This window comes from Myodes glareolus, chromosome 24 (genome assembly GCF_982192425.1).
Source record: "Myodes glareolus chromosome 24, mMyoGla1.1, whole genome shotgun sequence".
Lineage (NCBI taxonomy): Eukaryota > Metazoa > Chordata > Mammalia > Rodentia > Cricetidae > Myodes > Myodes glareolus.
In genome coordinates this window covers 37,101,465-37,106,960 of record NC_142049.1, presented here as the reverse complement: position 1 = coordinate 37,106,960, position 5,496 = coordinate 37,101,465, and the positions used below count along the sequence as shown (strand labels likewise).

General features: G+C 38.5%; 1 pseudogene; it reads left to right on the top strand.

Moving 5' to 3' along the window:
• Positions 1 to 2,714: 2,714 nt before the first annotated feature.
• LOC148118167 (guanosine-3',5'-bis(diphosphate) 3'-pyrophosphohydrolase MESH1-like) lies at positions 2,715 to 3,661 on the top strand (annotated as a pseudogene).
• Positions 3,662 to 5,496: the final 1,835 nt, after the last annotated feature.

The window sequence follows — 5,496 nt, the reverse complement described above, 5'->3', positions numbered from 1 at the left end:
ACAGGGCAGGAAACCCTGACTGCCCTAAGGGATGAAGAGGGAGGAGGAGAGGGAGTGGGGGGAGTGGGAGGGTGTTGGGAAGAGGGGCAGAAATGGAAACTTTTATAACTTAATAAAATTACTTTCAAAAAAAACAAAAATAGCTGAATACAGGTTTATGTAATTACATCTTATGCAACATGGAGGGAAAATTTATTGTGATATATTATTATGATAAATGTCTAAATACCTGTAAAACTTGCACTAAAGCAGAATAATCTTTTAATATGTTATTTATTTCTACTAATTTGGTAATTGTTACAATTATTTAGTTAACCACCCTCTATTTGGGAAAGCCAGACTGTTTGACTTTAATTTACATGTATAATTACTCGATATTTAACTACTGGACTAGAATTTATTCTGAAGTATTTACTTAGTTTTATTGGTGTCATACAGGGAGGGCATAAATTCTTTCTCATACATGATTGGCAAGTTTAAATAAAGAACTAGTATGGACTAAAAAAAAAAGAAAGAAATGAGAAATTCCCTCAAAGAAATATGGACGAAAAGACAAACAAAAAAAAATGGAAGACATCAGCAAGTTCCTTAAAGAGTACCAGGAAAAAGCAATCAAACATTTGAAACTATTCAACACATGAAAACTGAAATAGAGACAACTTAAGACAAGGGAATAATAGTAGCAGAACTCATGAGAAAATAAGCAGGAACTACAAACACAAGCATGAACAGCAAAATACAAGAGATGGAAGAGAGAATCTCAAGCACTGAAGATACAATAGAGGAAATATACTAATCAGTCAAAGAAAACATTAAATCAAACAGAAACTTGACCCAAAATATTCATGAAAAGGCTAAACCTTATGCTGTCAGGTATCGATCTCTAGAGCTTTATCCATTCTTACCTAGTATGCTAGTGGGGTTTGACAATGCCATTCCACTTATTTAAATAATTTTTAATAATTTATTTCCCTATCACCTGTGCCATCCCATCCCAATAAGCAACTGTAATATTTTTCATAACCTCTCATCTTATGACCATTCTGTCCAGTTTGGTAGGTTTTATTCTATTTCTCAATATCAGCATACAAAAATGAGATTAAAAGTCCTGATTCCTTGGACATTATCTTTCTCGGTAATTTCTACTACAGGTGCTCTACTAATAGTGGGTAAATATGTTGAAATCAAATAAGAGTCCAAACTAAAGATTCAGGGGAATAGTAGAGCTAGGTGAAAGAACTTTGTCCTCATCCTTACAACAAGGGCTGACATCTAAATCTTTCATTATACGTCAAAACTCATCTTCATTGTGTCTTGAATTATAACACTAATTCTGGACAAGGAGAGAGATTTAGAGTCCCTCACAAGCTACTTAAGGTACATAGTTCATTTGACCTCTCTCTCTGTTTACTGTGTTTTCTTTATGCACTCAGTTATTTCTACCTAAACCAGGAACTCTAGAATATGGTTCATACACCATTTTTCCATAGTGTGTGTCTTGTCACAAGATGATGAAAGAACCTCTCTTATCAACTGAAAATATTACATATCTCTGGCCTCTTGCCCTCAACCCTTCCACTTGAGGAAACAACTGTTAAGTCTACAACATTTTCTCAAGGTGATAGAGGCTTTCAGAACATTTTTGCTCTTAATGGAGGCTTAATGTTAATATTAGTAATTAATATTGGCCTTAAAAACCTGCCTTTGCTGTTGGGATTTTCTCAGTGGTTAAAACCACTGAATACTCTTCCAGAGAGTCTGTGTTCAATTACAGCACCCACATCTGTGCTGAGATGGATCTGAGACACCCGTCCCAGGAAATCAGTGGGACTCTGCTGCCCTCCCCATGATCTGGAGACAGTGAGTTCCACATACATCTAACCAAACACTGTTACACTCTAGCAAAATATAAAATAAAGTCATTTTAAAATCTGTCTTTGCAATTGCCATATTTTTTTTTCAATTTTCTAGGCATGGATTCTCATTACCTAAGTATCCAGTCCTGGAACTGGATCTGTAGACCAGGCTGGCCTTGAACTCACAGAAAATGTCCTGCCTATATCTCCCAAGTGCTAGGGTCAAAGGCATGTGAGCTCTGAGGGAATGTTCCTATTATTACTTTTCCAATTTTAATTGGATAATTTTCATCCCATGTTTCTCTTTCTATACATTGTGTAGACTGTGTCTTCAGTATTTTAAATTGTAGCATATTACAGGGAAAACACATGCACACATACATACTATGTCTTTTTTCATATATATTCCTAAATATTTCCTGTATCTGGATTGCTTGCAACATATGTTTATTCCTATCAAAGATATTTAACATAACAACAGTTTATTTCCTGAACATCCTCATAAATTTTTAGTCAGTTATGTAATAGATAATATGTATTGTCTACTCCATACTCAAAGAAAGAAAATCTCTTTCTGTATATTCTCTTATGGGGTATAGAGCATGTAATTTTAGACTGTAGTTTTAGTACTATGAAATTATTGCGGATTTTTTTTCATTTTTTGGGGGTTAGGTTTTGTGGGCTTTTTTTTTCAAGACAAGGTTTTTCTGGTTTTTTTTGGAGCCTATACTGGAAATAGCACTTTACATCAGGCTGGCTTCAAAGCCATAGAGATCCACATCCTTTTGATTCCCCACTCCTGGGATTAAAGTTGTGTGCAACCACTGCTTTGCACAAGATTATGAAGTCCTGCCCCGCCACCCGCGCCACCCGCGCGATGGGCTCCGAGGCGGCTCAGCTGCTGGAGGCTGCTGACTTCGCCGCTCGCAAACACCGGCAGCAGCGACGGAAAGATCCCGAAGGGACTCCCTACATCAACCACCCCATCGGTAACTTTACCCTTCTCTGCCAGGAGGCTGGTGTGGGAATTGGAGACACTGTAGAACAATAGGTGCCCTTTGACTGGTAGTAGGCTAGTGCCCCCGGACTGAACGGGGGGGGGGGGGGGACTCCCCAGGCGGCCCTGCTCCACGATACAGTAGAAGACACAGACACTACCCTGGATGAGGTAGAGCTGCACTTTGGAGCCCAGGTTCGGCGCTTAGTGGAGGAAGTGACAGATGACAAGACTCTGCCCAAACTGGAAAGAAAGCGGCAACAGGTGGAGCAGGCACCCCACAGCAGCCCAGGGGCCAAACTGGTGAAACTGGCAGACAAACTATACAATTTGAGAGACCTGAATCGCTGCACTCCTCAAGGGTGGTCAGAACAGCGAGTCCAGGAATACTTCGAGTGGGCAGCCCAGGTGGTGAAGGGGCTTCAAGGAACGAACCAGCGACTGGAAGAGGCACTAAAGCAACTGTTTGAGGAGCGGGGGCTGACCCTCTGAGAGGTGCTTGGTGACATCCTGTGGCGTGGCTCCAGCGAGGCCCGGGCACGATGGAATTCTTACTTCAGCATTTCTAACATTCCTTCACTCAGCTCATACATTCCAGGCTAAAAACGTCTGCATTTTCTAACTCAGCTGAGCGCCAGATATGGACATCAGATTTACCCATCCCTCCGTGTACTTTCCTCAAGTCTTGGGTCTGTTTGCTATTTTTCGCGGTGGGACTTCTGGCCCCTCAGGGATTTAGGATCGCGTAAGCTTTGGCTTATAAACCATGGAAAATAAAGAACTTAGGGTAAAACTTAAAAAAAAAAAAGATTATGAAGTCCTAAGTCAGTTGAAATTTCAGTGTGAAATGAGACATAAATTTGGATGTGGAAATCATATTCTCCAATCTATAGTTATGAGACAATAAAAATATTCTTTATAATTCTTTGCCTTTTCAATCTTTCAATTTAAGTTTGCACATTATTTTAATATTTATTTGAAACGACATAGTCATTCTTGTAGAGAGTTTTTAAACAAGTACCATAACTTCCTGATGCCCTCACGATGAGATGTATTTTGAAATAGAGTTATATGAACATGCTTTTCTCAAGACAATTCATGCTTTGTAGATTCATATGATCCCATATAAATTTCTGTGTTAATTTGTCCATCATTCCTAGTGCTATTGCCAACAGTCATTAAAGAATTACTTTTTTCAAACCTAGAGTCTGTAACCCCAAAATTTACCAAAGAGACCAGATCCAATGAAAAAGCAAAGAGTCTTTTGAATTGCAAGTTAACTTGGGTTCTCTATCCATTAAACAAATCGGGTGCAGCTGAACAGACTCTCTAGCCACAGTAGGGTGAGGCATTCATTAGAGGCGGAGTCAGGGGTTGCATCTGGGGTTCTGAAAGTTGCATAGTAACAGTCTCAGATTGGGCTGGAGGAATCTGTCATGAGTTAATTGGTCAGTTACAGCTGCACAAAGTTTACTATAATTGGAAACAATCACAGGGACTGCTAATGCTGTTGATGCATTTGACCATAATCAGTAAAGTACCTCTAGAGCCTACCAGGTAACTTCTGTGACTTCTGATTGGTTCCTTACCATATGGCAATGTCTGCAGAACGTTGACTATAATTGGAGATAATGCCTGGGACTACTAAAGCTTTTGCTCCATTTGACCATAATCAGGAAAGTACATCTAGAGCCGCCAGCTAACTTCTGTGACTTCTGATTGGTTACTTACCACATCGCGGATGTCTGGCAGTTTCTTCCCAGTATAAGGAAAAAACAAGAAAAGGTTAGACCCTCAGGATACAGGCTACGTGACAGTCTCTCTCCAGTGATTAGGGTAAGGTCAGAGTCTCACCACATCCTGTGAAGTCAGAGTCTTACATCTTGCTGTATCTTCTCTGTAGGCAGTCATGGCTGTCAAAGTGGGGGGCTTGGTGAGGCTATGGGCCTTTCAATGCTTTCATATTTGCTTCAATGTCAACAGAACTAGATCCCTTGGGCATTTTGAGAGTTTTTTCCCTATATTTCAAAAGTATCATGAGATATTAAACAGAGTGTTAATCGATTTGATTTTATTTCTGGTTTGAACCTGTGTTAGCATTTTAAGAATTCTTCATTTATTTCATTTTCTTAACTTCAATTTCTCATCATAAAAATCATCATCATCATCATTAAGATTTCATTGAAAGATAAGAAATAAATTGTATGTGGAAATCAAATTCTCCAATTATTCTTGTGAACACATTGAAAAAATAATTTATAATTCCTTGCCTTGTCATTCTTTCAAAATAAGTTGACACTTTATTTGAATATTTGTTAGACACAACATAGTCAAATGATTCATACAGTCTTTATACAACTACCAAAACCTTCTGATACTCTCACATTGAGATAAATTTTGAAATAAAGTTATATAGATATCCTTTTGACAAGATATTTTGTGCTTTGCAAATTCATATGGTCCCATATAAGTGTTTGTGTTAATTTTTTGAATCATCTCTAATGCTATTGCCAACAGTCATTAATTTTCCAGTCTTTGTGTCATAAATGGAAGTTTTTTGCAGTTACTTTATCTACTCTCGTCATTGAAATGAGATGACACTTTCACCCCAAGGGTAGCACTATGTCAAGGCTCTTCTCTGAA